Source organism: Lepisosteus platostomus, chromosome 5 (genome assembly GCF_059453375.1).
Source record: "Lepisosteus platostomus isolate fLepPlt1 chromosome 5, fLepPlt1.hap1, whole genome shotgun sequence".
Lineage (NCBI taxonomy): Eukaryota > Metazoa > Chordata > Actinopteri > Semionotiformes > Lepisosteidae > Lepisosteus > Lepisosteus platostomus.
The window spans coordinates 18,707,079-18,730,340 of NC_142615.1; the positions used below are offsets into that span (position 1 = coordinate 18,707,079).

The window sequence follows — 23,262 nt, forward strand, 5'->3', positions numbered from 1 at the left end:
ACAATATTTAGAGGAATATTTGAGAATTCAACAGAATATCATAGATGAGACACAAAAATCTCTGATGGAAAAGCTAAAAGCAATGGCTGAACGAAACGAAGTTATATATGCAGAAAAAGAAACAGCAAAAGAAGAAATAGAACGCCTTAAGAGAGAATCTAGGAGAAGGGTGGGAATTAGTGTGGAGATTTTTGAAAGCGCATTACCCACCGAAAACTGATTAGACAGCATGTCAGCAGAAGGAAGTGAGGATGTTTCAGATTTTACAGAAAGGTTTATAGCTTTATGGATATTATACTCGGGGTTAGCCGATGAGAAGGAAGTGAATGAAGATACTTCCACAGTAATAAAACAAATTTACTTGAGTGGGTTGATGTTGCTGATGATAAAACCTGATGTTGCCAAGAATGTACAACTATGCTTTCCTGATATTACGGACAGCGGAGACAGATTTGATTTAATAACTCGTGAAGCATGCATGCAGAAGTGCGAGCGCTGCAAATGGGGTAAAAAGACTCCCAAGGAGGAGAAAAGGGAGCTGCCAGTTTGTTGAAATTATTGTGCGACTTTAATGTTATACCGAGATATAAAACCCCAAAGACAAAACTACTAATAAGCTGGTGTACAGTTACTAAAAAAAAGGTGTTTTTTGGAGAAATTGTAAGAAAGAGGCTTGATTTCACAATTAAAGAACATGTCAGAAGCTGAAACGAGAGCCGTGCGTGAACTAACAGTTTTAATCTAGTAAACCCCTCTGTAGCCTTCCTAAATTTATCTCAGGATTTAAATAAAAGTGAAATAATCTTACAGTGTGCAGTAACTGGGGGACACAGGAGCACAGCTGTCCTGTTTTTAGACTAAAACAGCATAAAGATGTGATATAAAGTTTTCTAACGGGTAACAGGAGGCTACAGGAGAAGGGGTGCAAGGGTTGTGTTTAAAGCAAATATAAGCTGTCACAGTCTGCTTGGGAAAAGATGTACAGTTTCAACTACTGATGTGGGTGGGGGACACCCCAGACCTATTTTAGGCCCAGACCGCAGCATTTTATAAGGAATTACTGCATGAAATAGCATTTATGTAAACTAACTCAATAGAGTTATGTGATATTGTGATTGTTTTACCTAATTACGGAATCCATAAGGCCGGGCTACTCCAAGTATTGGATCTAAAGAGGAAAAAAAGGAGTATAAAACCAACTACATGATAAAGCCAGGGTGAATGCCTTCTCAGAACGAGCTTGTCCAGTGACGTATTGGTTTAAGGGGGGTAGTGCAGTCTAAAGACAAAATTGCCTTGACCCCTGCAGCACAAACTGTTTTTGATGTTTTGAAACAAGCTTTCTTGCAGACACTGGCCCTGGACTGTATTCCCTCAGACTGATCATCTGCATGTAATCTGTCTGTAAGTGAAAGAAATGGGTTGTGAGCCGTTGTGCTGGTGCAGGAGCATGGAGATAGGCATCGTCTGGTGGGTTATTATTATTCAGGACCCCTTGATGCGGTGGCCAAGGGGCCGTGTTTATGTGTTGTGCAGGCTACCTGCCTGGCTGTATAAACTGTGAATAATCTGGTGTAGAACTAGCAGACCGAATGAAAATATTTAATTGAAACTTGTAAATATGCTAAATGGAAAATTGTAGCAATTTATATAGACTGTATATATACATTTGGTGTATGCCACAATTTTGGATGGCAGTGAAGGAATAGGGATTTCCCCAACATGGAAGGGACTCCAATCAAGAATGCTGGGTTTGTCTCTGAACTGTTAGAAGCTTTGCAGCTACTGACTGAAGTAGCTGTGGTAAAGTATAAATCACATAATAAAGAAATGTTTCCAGTACCTCGAGGGAACAACTTTGCAGATGTAGCTGTCAGGTGCACAGTCCTGGTAGAACAGGAGTCTGAGACCCCTGTGAGACCTCTGTTGGTGAAAAGGGGACAGCTACAGGATATTCAGGCTGAGGCCTCTAAAGCAGAGAAAAGGACATGGTTAGAAAAGAGTGTGGTGCTGCCAGCACACTGGACGCTCTGCATGCCCTCACAGCCTAATGCCCTTTGTAGCTCGACTAATGCACTGTGTCGGACACCTGGGTGTGAGTCAAATGGTGTGCTGGTTACCCAAACCTGGGTGGGGACCGTGTTTGAAGCAGTAGCCACTTATGTGGCATCTCAATGTGATGCTTATCAAAGGAACTCAACTACAGTTCAGGTGCAGGTGCTACAGCTCAAAAGGCCTGCTCCTGAGAAACCTTTCATGCAGTACCAAATGTTTACAACCTTGGCTCTTATAATCTGTTTTCCCAGTGGGTTGTTGTCACTGCCCCTGTGTCTACCAAACACTTGATGATGGAGATAAGCCCTTGGTGGGCACTGCCCTACCGCATGTATTATGATCAAGGGACAGGCTGTGGCTGGATTATTCGGGGTGAGATGGACTGAGATCACCCTCAGTCTGCTAGAACAGTGGAATGAAGGAACAGAAAAGATTGACTAGACATCAGACTGAAGGAACACCATGGGATGCGGGCTGGATCAAACAGAACTGTGTAATAGAGCCTGTTTGATATCATCACAGGCCAATCAACGAAACTTCCTAGAGGGATGAATTTGGCTAATGGATTGTTGAATTTGCTAATTCTCTATTGTAGTATTGTAGGTTGTTAATTGAAGTGGTGCACGGGGCTGGTGAACAGGTGCTGGACACTTGGAGACCTCCAGTAGAGGGAAGACACGACCTGATACCTGGCGAGTGGGTGTGGGTGAGGAAGATATACCCTGCCAGATGTTGCAACCCTGCTGGGAAGGACCATATCAAGTGCAACTGACTACCGACTCTGCCATCTGAGTGACAGGATGAGATCGCTGGATCTACGCATTGCGCTGACACCGAACCACTGCACCAGAGACTGAGTGAACATTATTGTATTGTCACTGTTTCTGTGTTTGTTGAGCTTCCTGAGGGGGGGTGACAGTGTACCTGTTAAGTGTAAGGAGTTTTACTTTAATAAATGGGGATATGGAATCAATACTTTTTCAGTCAGCCACAAATAATAATCAGAGCTCCTGTTGGGATTGTATTGCTATAAAAGATGCTCATGGGAGTAATCCCCTTTGGTAGAGGTGATTATTTAGGTTAATTGGCATGGGTAAATAGCCCTGCTTTTAGTCTGAGTGTAACTCAGATGTATTAGAATGGAAATAACTGTATGCTCCTCGCTATAATCACAGTTTTAGGCCATTCTCTATTAGGGTGATAGACAGCTGTTTAGGTGAGCAAAGACTAAACAGTACTTGTATTCTAGACAATTATTAGCAAATTAATGACTTAGCAAAGCACATCTATGATGAAGAAAAATATATATCATAATTATAATCCAGATGATTGGGGCATTGGTGCATGGCTACAGTCTGTGCTAGGATCCTGGAGAGGGTCTCTGGTTCAATACATATTTGTGTGTCTGGTATTATTCGTTATAATCATACTGTTAATATCCTGCTGGAAAAACATGTGGACTAAAGCTGCTGCTTCTGTGCTAATTGTACGCCCTGAAGGGATCATGAAGGTCAAAAAATGATTTCATGGGAAAGGTTCTCTTATCTAGTGGCAGAACCTGATGGGTAGAACAATATAGTTTTAAGGGGGGGTTACCCTTGGGAGTGATTCCCCTAGATGCACATTATTATTATGATTTGTTTGTTCATAATAAGATGTTTTGCAGGAACGGGCCAATGAGAAATTTTACAACTTCAGCTACAATTGTTCTGCAAAATGGCACAGCTGAGGCAGTGGAACAATGTGTAGATTTTTCTAAGAGTTATTACTCTTCTGGTGAAAGACTTCAGGAAAAAGAAGTGGTGTTCACTCAGGTGGAGGGGGCCGTACCAAGGCTGCTGACCACTGCGACTGCTGTGAAAGTCACGGAAAGGGTGCCCTGAATTCATGCCTCCCACTGTAAAAGGGTCACAAACGAACTGAGCAAAGCGCAGGAGTGATGTCTCCACAGGGATAGATGGGGATCACATGCTTGGGACTGATGTGCCCAGCCTTTTTCCTTTTTATGTGGAAGCCTGTCACCACCCAGAAAGAGGAAGAATCTAAATGCGAAGCCTCTTTGTATACAAACTGGCTGAATGAAACTGATAATGAGGGGGATATGAGTAATTTGTGGTATAAACTTATAAATCATACTGTAAAGTTAAAGAAATTTAATGCATCTTGTTATGTATGTGCTTTAATGCCTCATTCTACAGCTTCACCCATTTCTCTCCTGGTTAGAATCACTGTTTGGGCCAGGGGGAATGTTTTTCTTTAAGTTACTAACACCGATTATAGTAGCTGTGATACTTGTCTTCCTGTTTTTGTGTTGCTGTACGACATATTATTCCAATGCTTTGAAATATGGTAATGAATATGTTTGCGTATCAGTATGTTCTGATAAGAACGCAAGAATCCGAAGTATGGGAGCCCCCTGGGAGTCCATATTGTAACGCCCTCGCCTGGTGGTGAGGAGGAAGCGCCCCTAGGCGCTCGTAGTACCGCTGGGCATGCTGGGAGTGGTAGCCGGGGAGAGTCTGAGGGTCAGCACGATGACCAGCGGCTGACCCTACCTGTGTAAATAATGTCCTAGTAATTCTAGTGCCCTGTGTAGTCCTGTAAAAGTATAGTGTGTTGTTAGGTAATTACCACCCTAAATATGTGTACGTGTTCCGTCAGTCTCCTCATGTGTGTGTAGATCCTGTGTTTGGTTTTGTGTGGTTGTAAATGAATAAAGCTAATGTTTGTTTGGGTGGGACGGGCTCTCCTCCAAGCTCTACAGACACTTTCAGCAGTCCCTGGGGCCCCTCCTTCTGGAGGTGTTCCAGGAGATTGCCAGGACCGGCGCTCTGACCCCATCTATGAGAAGGGGGGTGATCTCTCTTGTCTACAAAAAGCAGGGGGATCCCTCCCTTTTGAAAAACTTTCGCCCGATCAGTCTGTTGAACACAGACTATAAGATACTAACTCGTGTTCTCTCCCTCAGGCTCGGGAAGGTTCTGCCCAGGATCCTGTCGCCTTCGCAGACCTACTGCGTCAAGTGGAGAGACATCGCGGACACGGTGTGCTCCATCAGAGATGTTGTGGACCTTATGCGGGAGCAGCCGAGGGGTGGATACGTCCTGAAACTGGACCAGGAGAAGGCCTTCGACAGGGTGGAGCATTCCTTCCTGTTTGAGGTCTTGAAGAGCTTTGGCTTCGGCGAGGCCTTCATCTCCTGGGTGAGGCTCGTGTACAAGGGGATCGTGAGCTGTGTCAAGGTGAATGGTTCCCTCACGAGCTTCTTTCCAGTGACCTTGCCTGGGGGCACCGCCACCTCGTTGATCTACCAATATGCTGACGACACCAGACTGACGTTGGCAGAGGTGGCGGAGATCTCGGCCATTTTAGAGGTGGTGCAGGCCTACTGCGCTGCCTCGGGCGCCAAGGTAAACTTGGAGAAGTCTGAGGTCATGCCGGTGGGGAGGGCAGACCTTGCCCCGCTCTTCGGTTACCCTTTCAGGGTTGAGACGGGTCACCTGAAGGTCCTTGGCATCTACATTAACGCTGATGAGCAGGCCACTGGGCTTCTCCTGTGGAAGGAGAAGCTCATTAAGATGAGGGCAAATTAAATCGGTGGAGACACAGGTCCCTGACCCTAAAGGGAAGGGTCCTGCTCGTTAACACACTGTGCCTGTCCCTCTTGTGGTACCCACTGTCTGTGATGCCTCTTCCTGAACGGGTAGAGAATGAGATTAGGCAACTGGTGGTGGGATTCGTGTGGGAGGGGAAGCCTCCGCGGGTCACTCATGACACCCTCATTGGGAAAATCTCCAGGGGTGGGCTGAAGCTGTGTGATGTAGGCCTGAAGCTGAAAAGCTTTAGGCTGAAAGTAGTGAAGAAGTTCCTTGACCTGGATAATGTCAGCATTTGGAAGATTGGTATGGGAAGCTACCTCGAGACTTGCGGGGGCTTGGGGCAGGAGACTCTCCTGGTGAGGCTGACTCCGGGGTTGATAAAACATCTGCCCTCCTTTTACAGGGAGGTCCTGCTGGCGAGGGGGTAGTTCATGTCCCAGCATGTCTCCTACACGCCGGAGACCCGGGCCCAGATTCTGGAACAGCCTCTGTTCCTCGACCCCCTGCTGGTGTCTCGATGGAACAGGCAGCTCTACGAGGCTGGCATATCCAAGGTCAAGGATCTTCTTTATGAAGTAAAGGACGGATTTCTGCCCACCCAGGCTATTGTCGACGCTGTGCGAGAGGTCGACGACGAGCTGCCTGTCAGTAAGATCCGTCAGGATTACGAGCAGCTCAAACTCGGTCTCCCGGACAGTTGGCTGGAGAAGCTCCATCTACAAGACGGGGCAGCAGGCCCAGCCTGGCCGGAGCTGAGGGTGAAGTGGGGGGACCGTGGGGTGGACCTCCTGGGGTTCACCACCAGCATGTTCTACAGGCTGATGGTGGCGAAACGCTTCAGAGTGCCGGTCTCAGAGGTGTTCTGGGGTAAGATCTTCCCCCAGCTCGAGCCAGGGCATACTTGACGGATCTGCTGGATGGCCTGTTTCGCTCTGTTCGAGGAGCTGTTCTTGACGGGGTGCCCTGGAAAGAGCTGTTCCTCTTTGGGTACCGCGGGTCTGAGAGGGGGGTTAACGCCATTTTAGTGAACCTCCTCCTCAGCCTAACGAGGACAGCTGTCTGGGAGAGGAGGAACCTCATGATGTACAATGGCCTGAAGCCAGACCTTGTCAGGCTGTGCATTGCCAGGGTGAAGGACTGCTTCTCTCTCAGCCTGGCCTACTGCAGGGCTGAGAGGCGGATGGCCGACTTTCGCAGAATCTTCTTAAAAAATAACATCTTTGTGGACCTGCGGGAGGAAGGCCTGTACTTCCGGCTCTGAGATGGGGGTGTCTTTGAACAAAAGACACACACGGCTCCACCCTTTTCCACCCCTGAATAGCATTGGCGAGTTGAATAGCATTCAATTCACATCGAATAGCATTGGCCCCTGAATAGCCCCTGAATAGCATTTGCGTAGCTCAGCACTGGGCCACTGGGCACAATTTCCCACCGTTTCCAGAGTGTAGTGGTTATCACGTTATCACGTTAGACCGTTACACAGACAGTTTCCATGAGACGTTGGACTTCCGATATTTAGAAGGATCCGTTTTTCAAGAAACATTTAAATTGATTCTTTTATCAAGCTCGTAGTTTTCCTTCAAATCTTGAAAGCTCTCAGTGAGAACATCATAGGCTGCAGGACGCCCCGTAACTTGATTACTTCAACAGAAAGAAGAGCAGACAGCTCGACAAATATGTGAGGCCCAGAGAGCGCAAGGCGAGCTGCACACGTTTCGGTGGCTGAGAGAGGGCAGTTTTTGCTTCTGCATTTCCCAAGTAAGGACGCATGACAACAAGCGATCGCGGTGCTCATCTACGACACAGTGGTGATGAGTTTTCAGTACGTGTTCTTTTGAACGAGCAATGAGGTTGCCGCCTTGGACAGCTGACTGCACGCTCTCATTGTGCCACGTGATGAGAATTCACCAGGCTCGTTCAGTCATTAGTCACATTCCATCGTTTGCCATAAGCAGACGCTGCGAAGTGATGTGGATATCAGTTCCCAGTCTTGTGGAAGAGGAGGAAAAGAGCACACGAGGGCTCGTCCGGGAGTTGAACCCGGGACCTCTCGCACCCTAAGCGAGAATCATACCACTAGACCAACGAGCCACAGCAGCACTTTCCATTTCAATCTGTCAGCGAGCTTGAGGATGGGGAGAGGCGCCATTCGCTCGTCCAGTCAGACCTTCATCAATAAGTCAAGAAAGCTGCAATTACACGACTGCCTTGCAGACGAAGGGCAGTGAACTGTGCCCGGTAAGAGGGGAACAAGCGGCACTAGGTGACGCCGAGGCATAAGTCCCAGCGAGGGGGGTTGGCTTGTATGGTACAGCGCTTGCTTTGCATGTGGGAGATAGCAGGATCAATTCCCGCATCCTCCAGGTGTGTGCTTAGAGCTTGATGTGCCGAAAGGCGTCCTTTAGCCTGTGGTCCCGCCTTACATGGAGAGCATCGTGCAGCTGTCAAGCGTTTCACAGCCACGCCCCCTTTTCATCTTCTCTCTGGCTTAAGCGTCACTCCGCCCCTCTCTCTTGACATTTCATGTCAGCATGTCAGAAGTCCGAGTGACATTTTTAATGGCTGAGTGAGGGCACGATGCTGAAGCAGAGAGGCCACCTCAGCCACAGAGACTTGTGCTAGGTGAGATCTGAAAGACGGACTCGCAACAGAAACAGACCAAAAATGTATCGGTGAGATCAAAAGGCAAATGCAACATTCAGCAGAGGGCGTCTAAAGATTAGGGAACGGGCGACTGAAATCCATGTGAGGCAAACTTTCCGGTGTGTGTACTGCAGCTGGGCTTGTTGGCGTAATTGGTAGTGCGTCAGTCTCGTCATCTGAAGGGCCTGAGTTTGATCCTCACACGGGGCAGGGCTGCTTCCTCTCTTGCTCTTTTCAAACACTTGCGGCAACTGTTCGCTCATAACCACGTCTGGAATGCGTGACCTTTACACGGGCGAGAAGCAACGCCGCATCCCTTTTCTAAAGAACATTCACATTCAGAAATAAGTCAAGAAATTTGCCATTACTTTCGCTCGCACTGCTGTCAGCCTGCCCATGTTGCCAAAGAAAGATTCACTCGGCGTCAACATGACAGAACAGCGATCACTTGAAAACAATGTTCCACACTCCGTAAGCAAGAACTTCAGTGTTTGCAGTCACCCGATATGCCGATAGTCAAAGGAGCGCAAAACACGAAGCGTCAAAAGACAAGATGAGTTGATGGAAAGAGCGTTGAATTGATGAGCACAAAAGTTCAGCTCGTACAATAGGCAACGAAGGTCTCAGCGTCGTCATCGCACTTGAAAGGACTGCCTTGCAGACCAAGGGCAGTGGGCGGTGCCCGGTAAGAGGGGCAGAGGCGGTAAGACATGATGCCGAGACGCATGAAGCGAGGGGGATTAGCTCAAATGGTAGAGCGCTCGCTTAGCATGCAAGAGGTAGCGGGATCGATGCCCGCATCCTCCAGGTCTGAGTTTGGATCTCCGGAAGCCCGGTGCTCTTGTTTAGCTTCTGCGACTTCTGACAGGTGCTCCTCCGTTGCGGAGAGAATGTCCTTCAGTTGTCAAGCGTTGAAGGGCCACACCTCCTTCCCAACCTCAGTCTGCACTGAGTGCGTCTCCGGCATTTTCTCGTCCAATTTGTCAGCTTAGCAAGTGAAAAGTATATCCGAGTGAAAACAGTGCTGATAATACTCTCACGAATTGTTAGAAGACGTGCTTTTGATCATCGATTGCTTAACAATCACATTCGTTCGACTTGAGCCATCAAGCTCGTAGTTTTCCTTCAAATCTTGAAAGCTCTCAGTGAGAACATCATAGGCTGCAGGACGCCCCGTAACTTGATTACTTCAACAGAAAGAAGAGCAGACAGCTCGACAAATATGTGAGGCGCAGAGAGCGCAAGGCGAGCCGCACACGTTTCGGTGGCTGAGAGAGGGCAGTTTTTGCTTCTGCATTTCCCAAGTAAGGACGCATGACAACAAGCGATCGCGGTGCTCATCTACGACACAGTGGTGATGAGTTTTCAGTACGTGTTCTTTTGAACGAGCAATGAGGTTGCCGCCTTGGACAGCTGACTGCACGCTCTCATTGTGCCACGTGATGAGAATTCACCAGGCTCGTTCAGTCATTAGTCACATTCCATCGTTTGCCATAAGCAGACGCTGCGAAGTGATGTGGATATCAGTTCCCAGTCTTGTGGAAGAGGAGGAAAAGAGCACACGAGGGCTCGTCCGGGAGTTGAACCCGGGACCTCTCGCACCCTAAGCGAGAATCATACCACTAGACCAACGAGCCACAGCAGCACTTTCCATTTCAATCTGTCAGCGAGCTTGAGGATGGGGAGAGGCGCCATTCGCTCGTCCAGTCAGACCTTCATCAATAAGTCAAGAAAGCTGCAATTACACGACTGCCTTGCAGACGAAGGGCAGTGAACTGTGCCCGGTAAGAGGGGAACAAGCGGCACTAGGTGACGCCGAGGCATAAGTCCCAGCGAGGGGGGTTGGCTTGTATGGTACAGCGCTTGCTTTGCATGTGGGAGATAGCAGGATCAATTCCCGCATCCTCCAGGTGTGTGCTTAGAGCTTGATGTGCCGAAAGGTGTCCTTTAGCCTGTGGTCCCGCCTTACATGGAGAGCATCGTGCAGCTGTCAAGCATTTCGCAGCCACGCCCCCTTTTCATCTTCTCTCTGGCTTAAGCGTCACTCCGCCCCTCTCTCTTGACATTTCATGTCAGCATGTCAGAAGTCCGAGTGACATTTTTAATGGCTGAGTGAGGGCACGATGCTGAAGCAGAGAGGCCACCTCAGCCACAGAGACTTGTGCTAGGTGAGATCTGAAAGACGGACTCGCAACAGAAACAGACCAAAAATGTATCGGTGAGATCAAAAGGCAAATGCAACATTCAGCAGAGGGCGTCTAAAGATTAGGGAACGGGCGACTGAAATCCATGTGAGGCAAACTTTCCGGTGTGTGTACTGCAGCTGGGCTTGTTGGCGTAATTGGTAGTGCGTCAGTCTCGTCATCTGAAGGGCCTGAGTTTGATCCTCACACGGGGCAGGGCTGCTTCCTCTCTTGCTCTTTTCAAACACTTGCGGTAAACTGTTCGCTCATAACCACGTCTGGAATGCGTGACCTTTACACGGGCGAGAAGCAACGCCGCATCCCTTTTCTAAAGAACATTCACATTCAGAAATAAGTCAAGAAATTTGCCATTACTTTCGCTCGCACTGCTGTCAGCCTGCCCATGTTGCCAAAGAAAGATTCACTCGGCGTCAACATGACAGAACAGCGATCACTTGAAAACAATGTTCCACACTCCGTAAGCAAGAACTTCAGTGTTTGCAGTCACCCGATATGCCGATAGTCAAAGGAGCGCAAAACACGAAGCGTCAAAAGACAAGATGAGTTGATGGAAAGAGCGTTGAATTGATGAGCACAAAAGTTCAGCTCGTACAATAGGCAACGAAGGTCTCAGCGTCGTCATCGCACTTGAAAGGACTGCCTTGCAGACCAAGGGCAGTGGGCGGTGCCCGGTAAGAGGGGCAGAGGCGGTAAGACATGATGCCGAGACGCATGAAGCGAGGGGGATTAGCTCAAATGGTAGAGCGCTCGCTTAGCATGCAAGAGGTAGCGGGATCGATGCCCGCATCCTCCAGGTCTGAGTTTGGATCTCCGGAAGCCCGGTGCTCTTGTTTAGCTTCTGCGACTTCTGACAGGTGCTCCTCCGTTGCGGAGAGAATGTCCTTCAGTTGTCAAGCGTTGAAGGGCCACACCTCCTTCCCAACCTCAGTCTGCACTGAGTGCGTCTCCGGCATTTTCTCGTCCAATTTGTCAGCTTAGCAAGTGAAAAGTATATCCGAGTGAAAACAGTGCTGATAATACTCTCACGAATTGTTAGAAGACGTGCTTTTGATCATCGATTGCTTAACAATCACATTCGTTCGACTTGAGCCATCAAGCTCGTAGTTTTCCTTCAAATCTTGAAAGCTCTCAGTGAGAACATCATAGGCTGCAGGACGCCCCGTAACTTGATTACTTCAACAGAAAGAAGAGCAGACAGCTCGACAAATATGTGAGGCGCAGAGAGCGCAAGGTGAGCCGCACACGTTTCGGTGGCTGAGAGAGGGCAGTTTTTGCTTCTGCATTTCCCAAGTAAGGACGCATGACAACAAGCGATCGCGGTGCTCATCTACGACACAGTGGTGATGAGTTTTCAGTACGTGTTCTTTTGAACGAGCAATGAGGTTGCCGCCTTGGACAGCTGACTGCACGCTCTCATTGTGCCACGTGATGAGAATTCACCAGGCTCGTTCAGTCATTAGTCACATTCCATCGTTTGCCATAAGCAGACGCTGCGAAGTGATGTGGATATCAGTTCCCAGTCTTGTGGAAGAGGAGGAAAAGAGCACACGAGGGCTCGTCCGGGAGTTGAACCCGGGACCTCTCGCACCCTAAGCGAGAATCATACCACTAGACCAACGAGCCACAGCAGCACTTTCCATTTCAATCTGTCAGCGAGCTTGAGGATGGGGAGAGGCGCCATTCGCTCGTCCAGTCAGACCTTCATCAATAAGTCAAGAAAGCTGCAATTACACGACTGCCTTGCAGACGAAGGGCAGTGAACTGTGCCCGGTAAGAGGGGAACAAGCGGCACTAGGTGACGCCGAGGCATAAGTCCCAGCGAGGGGGGTTGGCTTGTATGGTACAGCGCTTGCTTTGCATGTGGGAGATAGCAGGATCAATTCCCGCATCCTCCAGGTGTGTGCTTAGAGCTTGATGTGCCGAAAGGCGTCCTTTAGCCTGTGGTCCCGCCTTACATGGAGAGCATCGTGCAGCTGTCAAGCGTTTCGCAGCCACGCCCCCTTTTCATCTTCTCTCTGGCTTAAGCGTCACTCCGCCCCTCTCTCTTGACATTTCATGTCAGCATGTCAGAAGTCCGAGTGACATTTTTAATGGCTGAGTGAGGGCACGATGCTGAAGCAGAGAGGCCACCTCAGCCACAGAGACTTGTGCTAGGTGAGATCTGAAAGACGGACTCGCAACAGAAACAGACCAAAAATGTATCGGTGAGATCAAAAGGCAAATGCAACATTTAGCAGAGGGCGTCTAAAGATTAGGGAACGGGCGACTGAAATCCATGTGAGGCAAACTTTCCGGTGTGTGTACTGCAGCTGGGCTTGTTGGCGTAATTGGTAGTGCGTCAGTCTCGTCATCTGAAGGGCCTGAGTTTGATCCTCACACGGGGCAGGGCTGCTTCCTCTCTTGCTCTTTTCAAACACTTGCGGCAACTGTTCGCTCATAACCACGTCTGGAATGCGTGACCTTTACACGGGCGAGAAGCAACGCCGCATCCCTTTTCTAAAGAACATTCACATTCAGAAATAAGTCAAGAAATTTGCCATTACTTTCGCTCGCACTGCTGTCAGCCTGCCCATGTTGCCAAAGAAAGATTCACTCGGCGTCAACATGACAGAACAGCGATCACTTGAAAACAATGTTCCACACTCCGTAAGCAAGAACTTCAGTGTTTGCAGTCACCCGATATGCCGATAGTCAAAGGAGCGCAAAACACGAAGCGTCAAAAGACAAGATGAGTTGATGGAAAGAGCGTTGAATTGATGAGCACAAAAGTTCAGCTCGTACAATAGGCAACGAAGGTCTCAGCGTCGTCATCGCACTTGAAAGGACTGCCTTGCAGACCAAGGGCAGTGGGCGGTGCCCGGTAAGAGGGGCAGAGGCGGTAAGACATGATGCCGAGACGCATGAAGCGAGGGGGATTAGCTCAAATGGTAGAGCGCTCGCTTAGCATGCAAGAGGTAGCGGGATCGATGCCCGCATCCTCCAGGTCTGAGTTTGGATCTCCGGAAGCCCGGTGCTCTTGTTTAGCTTCTGCGACTTCTGACAGGTGCTCCTCCGTTGCGGAGAGAATGTCCTTCAGTTGTCAAGCGTTGAAGGGCCACACCTCCTTCCCAACCTCAGTCTGCACTGAGTGCGTCTCCGGCATTTTCTCGTCCAATTTGTCAGCTTAGCAAGTGAAAAGTATATCCGAGTGAAAACAGTGCTGATAATACTCTCACGAATTGTTAGAAGACGTGCTTTTGATCATCGATTGCTTAACAATCACATTCGTTCGACTTGAGCCATCAAGCTCGTAGTTTTCCTTCAAATCTTGAAAGCTCTCAGTGAGAACATCATAGGCTGCAGGACGCCCCGTAACTTGATTACTTCAACAGAAAGAAGAGCAGACAGCTCGACAAATATGTGAGGCGCAGAGAGCGCAAGGCGAGCCGCACACGTTTCGGTGGCTGAGAGAGGGCAGTTTTTGCTTCTGCATTTCCCAAGTAAGGACGCATGACAACAAGCGATCGCGGTGCTCATCTACGACACAGTGGTGATGAGTTTTCAGTACGTGTTCTTTTGAACGAGCAATGAGGTTGCCGCCTTGGACAGCTGACTGCACGCTCTCATTGTGCCACGTGATGAGAATTCACCAGGCTCGTTCAGTCATTAGTCACATTCCATCGTTTGCCATAAGCAGACGCTGCGAAGTGATGTGGATATCAGTTCCCAGTCTTGTGGAAGAGGAGGAAAAGAGCACACGAGGGCTCGTCCGGGAGTTGAACCCGGGACCTCTCGCACCCTAAGCGAGAATCATACCACTAGACCAACGAGCCACAGCAGCACTTTCCATTTCAATCTGTCAGCGAGCTTGAGGATGGGGAGAGGCGCCATTCGCTCGTCCAGTCAGACCTTCATCAATAAGTCAAGAAAGCTGCAATTACACGACTGCCTTGCAGACGAAGGGCAGTGAACTGTGCCCGGTAAGAGGGGAACAAGCGGCACTAGGTGACGCCGAGGCATAAGTCCCAGCGAGGGGGGTTGGCTTGTATGGTACAGCGCTTGCTTTGCATGTGGGAGATAGCAGGATCAATTCCCGCATCCTCCAGGTGTGTGCTTAGAGCTTGATGTGCCGAAAGGCGTCCTTTAGCCTGTGGTCCCGCCTTACATGGAGAGCATCGTGCAGCTGTCAAGCGTTTCGCAGCCACGCCCCCTTTTCATCTTCTCTCTGGCTTAAGCGTCACTCCGCCCCTCTCTCTTGACATTTCATGTCAGCATGTCAGAAGTCCGAGTGACATTTTTAATGGCTGAGTGAGGGCACGATGCTGAAGCAGAGAGGCCACCTCAGCCACAGAGACTTGTGCTAGGTGAGATCTGAAAGACGGACTCGCAACAGAAACAGACCAAAAATGTATCGGTGAGATCAAAAGGCAAATGCAACATTCAGCAGAGGGCGTCTAAAGATTAGGGAACGGGCGACTGAAATCCATGTGAGGCAAACTTTCCGGTGTGTGTACTGCAGCTGGGCTTGTTGGCGTAATTGGTAGTGCGTCAGTCTCGTCATCTGAAGGGCCTGAGTTTGATCCTCACACGGGGCAGGGCTGCTTCCTCTCTTGCTCTTTTCAAACACTTGCGGCAACTGTTCGCTCATAACCACGTCTGGAATGCGTGACCTTTACACGGGCGAGAAGCAACGCCGCATCCCTTTTCTAAAGAACATTCACATTCAGAAATAAGTCAAGAAATTTGCCATTACTTTCGCTCGCACTGCTGTCAGCCTGCCCATGTTGCCAAAGAAAGATTCACTCGGCGTCAACATGACAGAACAGCGATCACTTGAAAACAATGTTCCACACTCCGTAAGCAAGAACTTCAGTGTTTGCAGTCACCCGATATGCCGATAGTCAAAGGAGCGCAAAACACGAAGCGTCAAAAGACAAGATGAGTTGATGGAAAGAGCGTTGAATTGATGAGCACAAAAGTTCAGCTCGTACAATAGGCAACGAAGGTCTCAGCGTCGTCATCGCACTTGAAAGGACTGCCTTGCAGACCAAGGGCAGTGGGCGGTGCCCGGTAAGAGGGGCAGAGGCGGTAAGACATGATGCCGAGACGCATGAAGCGAGGGGGATTAGCTCAAATGGTAGAGCGCTCGCTTAGCATGCAAGAGGTAGCGGGATCGATGCCCGCATCCTCCAGGTCTGAGTTTGGATCTCCGGAAGCCCGGTGCTCTTGTTTAGCTTCTGCGACTTCTGACAGGTGCTCCTCCGTTGCGGAGAGAATGTCCTTCAGTTGTCAAGCGTTGAAGGGCCACACCTCCTTCCCAACCTCAGTCTGCACTGAGTGCGTCTCCGGCATTTTCTCGTCCAATTTGTCAGCTTAGCAAGTGAAAAGTATATCCGAGTGAAAACAGTGCTGATAATACTCTCACGAATTGTTAGAAGACGTGCTTTTGATCATCGATTGCTTAACAATCACATTCGTTCGACTTGAGCCATCAAGCTCGTAGTTTTCCTTCAAATCTTGAAAGCTCTCAGTGAGAACATCATAGGCTGCAGGACGCCCCGTAACTTGATTACTTCAACAGAAAGAAGAGCAGACAGCTCGACAAATATGTGAGGCGCAGAGAGCGCAAGGCGAGCTGCACACGTTTCGGTGGCTGAGAGAGGGCAGTTTTTGCTTCTGCATTTCCCAAGTAAGGACGCATGACAACAAGCGATCGCGGTGCTCATCTACGACACAGTGGTGATGAGTTTTCAGTACGTGTTCTTTTGAACGAGCAATGAGGTTGCCGCCTTGGACAGCTGACTGCACGCTCTCATTGTGCCACGTGATGAGAATTCACCAGGCTCGTTCAGTCATTAGTCACATTCCATCGTTTGCCATAAGCAGACGCTGCGAAGTGATGTGGATATCAGTTCCCAGTCTTGTGGAAGAGGAGGAAAAGAGCACACGAGGGCTCGTCCGGGAGTTGAACCCGGGACCTCTCGCATCCAAAGCGAGAATCATACCACTAGACCAACGAGCCACAGCAGCACTTTCCATTTCAATCTGTCAGCGAGCTTGAGGATGGGGAGAGGCGCCATTCGCTCGTCCAGTCAGACCTTCATCAATAAGTCAAGAAAGCTGCAATTACATGACTGCCTTGCAGACGAAGGGCAGTGAACTGTGCCCGGTAAGAGGGGAACAAGCGGCACTAGGTGACGCCGAGGCATAAGTCCCAGCGAGGGGGGTTGGCTTGTATGGTACAGCGCTTGCTTTGCATGTGGGAGATAGCAGGATCAATTCCCGCATCCTCCAGGTCTGTGCTTAGAGCTTGATGTGCCGAAAGGTGTCCTTTAGCCTGTGGTCTCGCCTTACATGGAGAGCATCGTGCAGCTGTCCAGCGTTTCGCAGCCACGCCCCCTTTTCATCTTCTCTCTGGCTTAAGCGTCACTCCGCCCCTCTCTCTTGACATTTCATGTCAGCATGTCAGAAGTCCGAGTGACATTTTTAATGGCTGAGTGAGGGCACGATGCTGAAGCAGAGAGGCCACTTCAGCCACAGAGACTTGTGCTAGGTGAGATCTGAAAGACGGACTCGCAACAGAAACAGACCAAAAATGTATCGGTGAGATCAAAAGGCAAATGCAACATTCAGCAGAGGGCGTCTAAAGATTAGGGAACGGGCGACTGAAATCCATGTGAGGCAAACTTTCCGGTGTGTGTACTGCAGCTGGGCTTGTTGGCGTAATTGGTAGTGCGTCAGTCTCGTCATCTGAAGGGCCTGAGTTTGATCCTCACACGGGGCAGGGCTGCTTCCTCTCTTGCTCTTTTCAAACACTTGCGGCAACTGTTCGCTCATAACCACGTCTGGAATGCGTGACCTTTACACGGGCGAGAAGCAACGCCGCATCCCTTTTCTAAAGAACATTCACATTCAGAAATAAGTCAAGAAATTTGCCATTACTTTCGCTCGCACTGCTGTCAGCCTGCCCATGTTGCCAAAGAAAGATTCACTCGGCGTCAACATGACAGAACAGCGATCACTTGAAAACAATGTTCCACACTCCGTAAGCAAGAACTTCAGTGTTTGCAGTCACCCGATATGCCGATAGTCAAAGGAGCGCAAAACACGAAGCGTCAAAAGACAAGATGAGTTGATGGAAAGAGCGTTGAATTGATGAGCACAAAAGTTCAGCTCGTACAATAGGCAACGAAGGTCTCAGCGTCGTCATCGCACTTGAAAGGACTGCCTTGCAGACCAAGGGCAGTGGGCGGTGCCCGGTAAGAGGGGCAGAGGCGGTAAGACATGATGCCGAGACGCATGAAGCGAGGGGGATTAGCTCAAATGGTAGAGCGCTCGCTTAGCATGCAAGAGGTAGCGGGATCGATGCCCGCATCCTCCAGGTCTGAGTTTGGATCTCCGGAAGCCCGGTGCTCTTGTTTAGCTTCTGCGACTTCTGACAGGTACTCCTCCGTTGCGGAGAGAATGTCCTTCAGTTGTCAAGCGTTGAAGGGCCACACCTCCTTCCCAACCTCAGTCTGCACTGAGTGCGTCTCCGGCATTTTCTCGTCCAATTTGTCAGCTTAGCAAGTGAAAAGTATATCCGAGTGAAAACAGTGCTGATAATACTCTCACGAATTGTTAGAAGACGTGCTTTTGATCATCGATTGCTTAACAATCACATTCGTTCGACTTGAGCCATCAAGCTCGTAGTTTTCCTTCAAATCTTGAAAGCTCTCAGTGAGAACATCATAGGCTGCAGGACGCCCCGTAACTTGATTACTTCAACAGAAAGAAGAGCAGACAGCTCGACAAATATGTGAGGCGCAGAGAGCGCAAGGCGAGCCGCACACGTTTCGGTGGCTGAGAGAGGGCAGTTTTTGCTTCTGCATTTCCCAAGTAAGGACGCATGACAACAAGCGATCGCGGTGCTCATCTACGACACAGTGGTGATGAGTTTTCAGTACGTGTTCTTTTGAACGAGCAATGAGGTTGCCGCCTTGGACAGCTGACTGCACGCTCTCATTGTGCCACGTGATGAGAATTCACCAGGCTCGTTCAGTCATTAGTCACATTCCATCGTTTGCCATAAGCAGACGCTGCGAAGTGATGTGGATATCAGTTCCCAGTCTTGTGGAAGAGGAGGAAAAGAGCACACGAGGGCTCGTCCGGGAGTTGAACCCGGGACCTCTCGCACCCTAAGCGAGAATCATACCACTAGACCAACGAGCCACAGCAGCACTTTCCATTTCAATCTGTCAGCGAGCTTGAGGATGGGGAGAGGCGCCATTCGCTCGTCCAGTCAGACCTTCATCAATAAGTCAAGAAAGCTGCAATTACACGACTGCCTTGCAGACGAAGGGCAGTGAACTGTGCCCGGTAAGAGGGGAACAAGCGGCACTAGGTGACGCCGAGGCATAAGTCCCAGCGAGGGGGGTTGGCTTGTATGGTACAGCGCTTGCTTTGCATGTGGGAGATAGCAGGATCAATTCCCGCATCCTCCAGGTGTGTGCTTAGAGCTTGATGTGCCGAAAGGCGTCCTTTAGCCTGTGGTCCCGCCTTACATGGAGAGCATCGTGCAGCTGTCAAGCGTTTCGCAGCCACGCCCCCTTTTCATCTTCTCTCTGGCTTAAGCGTCACTCCGCCCCTCTCTCTTGACATTTCATGTCAGCATGTCAGAAGTCCGAGTGACATTTTTAATGGCTGAGTGAGGGCACGATGCTGAAGCAGAGAGGCCACCTCAGCCACAGAGACTTGTGCTAGGTGAGATCTGAAAGACGGACTCGCAACAGAAACAGACCAAAAATGTATCGGTGAGATCAAAAGGCAAATGCAACATTCAGCAGAGGGCGTCTAAAGATTAGGGAACGGGCGACTGAAATCCATGTGAGGCAAACTTTCCGGTGTGTGTACTGCAGCTGGGCTTGTTGGCGTAATTGGTAGTGCGTCAGTCTCGTCATCTGAAGGGCCTGAGTTTGATCCTCACACGGGGCAGGGCTGCTTCCTCTCTTGCTCTTTTCAAACACTTGCGGCAACTGTTCGCTCATAACCACGTCTGGAATGCGTGACCTTTACACAGGCGAGAAGCAACGCCGCATCCCTTTTCTAAAGAACATTCACATTCAGAAATAAGTCAAGAAATTTGCCATTACTTTCGCTCGCACTGCTGTCAGCCTGCCCATGTTGCCAAAGAAAGATTCACTCGGCGTCAACATGACAGAACAGCGATCACTTGAAAACAATGTTCCACACTCCGTAAGCAAGAACTTCAGTGTTTGCAGTCACCCGATATGCCGATAGTCAAAGGAGCGCAAAACACGAAGCGTCAAAAGACAAGATGAGTTGATGGAAAGAGCGTTGAATTGATGAGCACAAAAGTTCAGCTCGTACAATAGGCAACGAAGGTCTCAGCGTCGTCATCGCACTTGAAAGGACTGCCTTGCAGACCAAGGGCAGTGGGCGGTGCCCGGTAAGAGGGGCAGAGGCGGTAAGACATGATGCCGAGACGCATGAAGCGAGGGGGATTAGCTCAAATGGTAGAGCGCTCGCTTAGCATGCAAGAGGTAGCGGGATCGATGCCCGCATCCTCCAGGTCTGAGTTTGGATCTCCGGAAGCCCGGTGCTCTTGTTTAGCTTCTGCGACTTCTGACAGGTGCTCCTCCGTTGCGGAGAGAATGTCCTTCAGTTGTCAAGCGTTGAAGGGCCACACCTCCTTCCCAACCTCAGTCTGCACTGAGTGCGTCTCCGGCATTTTCTCGTCCAATTTGTCAGCTTAGCAAGTGAAAAGTATATCCGAGTGAAAACAGTGCTGATAATACTCTCACGAATTGTTAGAAGACGTGCTTTTGATCATCGATTGCTTAACAATCACATTCGTTCGACTTGAGCCATCAAGCTCGTAGTTTTCCTTCAAATCTTGAAAGCTCTCAGTGAGAACATCATAGGCTGCAGGACGCCCCGTAACTTGATTACTTCAACAGAAAGAAGAGCAGACAGCTCGACAAATATGTGAGGCGCAGAGAGCGCAAGGCGAGCCGCACACGTTTCGGTGGCTGAGAGAGGGCAGTTTTTGCTTCTGCATTTCCCAAGTAAGGACGCATGACAACAAGCGATCGCGGTGCTCATCTACGACACAGTGGTGATGAGTTTTCAGTACGTGTTCTTTTGAACGAGCAATGAGGTTGCCGCCTTGGACAGCTGACTACACGCTCTCATTGTGCCACGTGATGAGAATTCACCAGGCTCGTTCAGTCATTAGTCACATTCCATCGTTTGCCATAAGCAGACGCTGCGAAGTGATGTGGATATCAGTTCCCAGTCTTGTGGAAGAGGAGGAAAAGAGCACACGAGGGCTCGTCCGGGAGTTGAACCCGGGACCTCTCGCACCCTAAGCGAGAATCATACCACTAGACCAACGAGCCACAGCAGCACTTTCCATTTCAATCTGTCAGCGAGCTTGAGGATGGGGAGAGGCGCCATTCGCTCGTCCAGTCAGACCTTCATCAATAAGTCAAGAAAGCTGCAATTACACGACTGCCTTGCAGACGAAGGGCAGTGAACTGTGCCCGGTAAGAGGGGAACAAGCGGCACTAGGTGACGCCGAGGCATAAGTCCCAGCGAGGGGGGTTGGCTTGTATGGTACAGCGCTTGCTTTGCATGTGGGAGATAGCAGGATCAATTCCCGCATCCTCCAGGTGTGTGCTTAGAGCTTGATGTGCCGAAAGGCGTCCTTTAGCCTGTGGTCCCGCCTTACATGGAGAGCATCGTGCAGCTGTCAAGCGTTTCGCAGCCACGCCCCCTTTTCATCTTCTCTCTGGCTTAAGCGTCACTCCGCCCCTCTCTCTTGACATTTCATGTCAGCATGTCAGAAGTCCGAGTGACATTTTTAATGGCTGAGTGAGGGCACGATGCTGAAGCAGAGAGGCCACCTCAGCCACAGAGACTTGTGCTAGGTGAGATCTGAAAGACGGACTCGCAACAGAAACAGACCAAAAATGTATCGGTGAGATCAAAAGGCAAATGCAACATTCAGCAGAGGGCGTCTAAAGATTAGGGAACGGGCGACTGAAATCCATGTGAGGCAAACTTTCCGGTGTGTGTACTGCAGCTGGGCTTGTTGGCGTAATTGGTAGTGCGTCAGTCTCGTCATCTGAAGGGCCTGAGTTTGATCCTCACACGGGGCAGGGCTGCTTCCTCTCTTGCTCTTTTCAAACACTTGCGGCAACTGTTCGCTCATAACCACGTCTGGAATGCGTGACCTTTACACGGGCGAGAAGCAACGCCGCATCCCTTTTCTAAAGAACATTCACATTCAGAAATAAGTCAAGAAATTTGCCATTACTTTCGCTCGCACTGCTGTCAGCCTGCCCATGTTGCCAAAGAAAGATTCACTCGGCGTCAACATGACAGAACAGCGATCACTTGAAAACAATGTTCCACACTCCGTAAGCAAGAACTTCAGTGTTTGCAGTCACCCGATATGCCGATAGTCAAAGGAGCGCAAAACACGAAGCGTCAAAAGACAAGATGAGTTGATGGAAAGAGCGTTGAATTGATGAGCACAAAAGTTCAGCTCGTACAATAGGCAACGAAGGTCTCAGCGTCGTCATCGCACTTGAAAGGACTGCCTTGCAGACCAAGGGCAGTGGGCGGTGCCCGGTAAGAGGGGCAGAGGCGGTAAGACATGATGCCGAGACGCATGAAGCGAGGGGGATTAGCTCAAATGGTAGAGCGCTCGCTTAGCATGCAAGAGGTAGCGGGATCGATGCCCGCATCCTCCAGGTCTGAGTTTGGATCTCCGGAAGCCCGGTGCTCTTGTTTAGCTTCTGCGACTTCTGACAGGTGCTCCTCCGTTGCGGAGAGAATGTCCTTCAGTTGTCAAGCGTTGAAGGGCCACACCTCCTTCCCAACCTCAGTCTGCACTGAGTGCGTCTCCGGCATTTTCTCGTCCAATTTGTCAGCTTAGCAAGTGAAAAGTATATCCGAGTGAAAACAGTGCTGATAATACTCTCACGAATTGTTAGAAGACGTGCTTTTGATCATCGATTGCTTAACAATCACATTCGTTCGACTTGAGCCATCAAGCTCGTAGTTTTCCTTCAAATCTTGAAAGCTCTCAGTGAGAACATCATAGGCTGCAGGACGCCCCGTAACTTGATTACTTCAACAGAAAGAAGAGCAGACAGCTCGACAAATATGTGAGGCGCAGAGAGCGCAAGGCGAGCCGCACACGTTTCGGTGGCTGAGAGAGGGCAGTTTTTGCTTCTGCATTTCCCAAGTAAGGACGCATGACAACAAGCGATCGCGGTGCTCATCTACGACACAGTGGTGATGAGTTTTCAGTACGTGTTCTTTTGAACGAGCAATGAGGTTGCCGCCTTGGACAGCTGACTGCACGCTCTCATTGTGCCACGTGATGAGAATTCACCAGGCTCGTTCAGTCATTAGTCACATTCCATCGTTTGCCATAAGCAGACGCTGCGAAGTGATGTGGATATCAGTTCCCAGTCTTGTGGAAGAGGAGGAAAAGAGCACACGAGGGCTCGTCCGGGAGTTGAACCCGGGACCTCTCGCACCCTAAGCGAGAATCATACCACTAGACCAACGAGCCACAGCAGCACTTTCCATTTCAATCTGTCAGCGAGCTTGAGGATGGGGAGAGGCGCCATTCGCTCGTCCAGTCAGACCTTCATCAATAAGTCAAGAAAGCTGCAATTACACGACTGCCTTGCAGACGAAGGGCAGTGAACTGTGCCCGGTAAGAGGGGAACAAGCGGCACTAGGTGACGCCGAGGCATAAGTCC

General features: G+C 49.7%; 8 non-coding genes across 8 annotated transcripts; all 8 read right to left on the bottom strand.

The window, feature by feature from the left end:
* Positions 1 to 7,673: 7,673 nt before the first annotated feature.
* trnap-agg (transfer RNA proline (anticodon AGG)) lies at positions 7,674 to 7,745 on the bottom strand. The gene has a single exon. It is a non-coding gene; the product is annotated as a tRNA-Pro (tRNA).
* A 2,117-nt stretch (positions 7,746 to 9,862) lies between these two features.
* trnap-agg (transfer RNA proline (anticodon AGG)) lies at positions 9,863 to 9,934 on the bottom strand. The gene has a single exon. It is a non-coding gene; the product is annotated as a tRNA-Pro (tRNA).
* Positions 9,935 to 12,052: 2,118 nt separating this feature from the next.
* trnap-agg (transfer RNA proline (anticodon AGG)) lies at positions 12,053 to 12,124 on the bottom strand. The gene has a single exon. It is a non-coding gene; the product is annotated as a tRNA-Pro (tRNA).
* Positions 12,125 to 14,241: 2,117 nt separating this feature from the next.
* Positions 14,242 to 14,313, bottom strand: trnap-agg (transfer RNA proline (anticodon AGG)). The gene has a single exon. It is a non-coding gene; the product is annotated as a tRNA-Pro (tRNA).
* Positions 14,314 to 16,430: 2,117 nt separating this feature from the next.
* trnap-ugg (transfer RNA proline (anticodon UGG)) lies at positions 16,431 to 16,502 on the bottom strand. The gene has a single exon. It is a non-coding gene; the product is annotated as a tRNA-Pro (tRNA).
* A 2,117-nt stretch (positions 16,503 to 18,619) lies between these two features.
* On the bottom strand, positions 18,620 to 18,691 carry trnap-agg (transfer RNA proline (anticodon AGG)). Its single transcript has one exon. It is a non-coding gene; the product is annotated as a tRNA-Pro (tRNA).
* Positions 18,692 to 20,808: 2,117 nt separating this feature from the next.
* Positions 20,809 to 20,880, bottom strand: trnap-agg (transfer RNA proline (anticodon AGG)). The gene has a single exon. It is a non-coding gene; the product is annotated as a tRNA-Pro (tRNA).
* A 2,117-nt stretch (positions 20,881 to 22,997) lies between these two features.
* On the bottom strand, positions 22,998 to 23,069 carry trnap-agg (transfer RNA proline (anticodon AGG)). The gene has a single exon. It is a non-coding gene; the product is annotated as a tRNA-Pro (tRNA).
* Between the last annotated feature and the right edge of the window lie 193 nt (positions 23,070 to 23,262).